We start from the raw sequence: 225 nt of genomic DNA, 5'->3' as shown, positions 1-225 counted from the left end.
CTCACCTGAGGAGGCACCTTTACCTCAGATACGACCGAGACCACAGCTCTGCTCACCTGAGGAGGCTATAACTGAACTGCACGTGCTCCTCACACGTGACCAGTCACCACGTGTGTCCTCACCTGAGGAGGCTGTGAACAACATGCACATTTACCTCAGACCTAGCAAATCACCAGATGTCTCCTCCCTTAAGGAGGCTGTGGCAGCGTGCACCTATACCTCAGA

Source organism: Phocoena sinus, chromosome 15 (assembly GCF_008692025.1).
Source record: "Phocoena sinus isolate mPhoSin1 chromosome 15, mPhoSin1.pri, whole genome shotgun sequence".
NCBI classification, from domain to species: Eukaryota; Metazoa; Chordata; class Mammalia; order Artiodactyla; family Phocoenidae; genus Phocoena; species Phocoena sinus.
Note: the sequence above shows the minus strand (reverse complement) of the source record.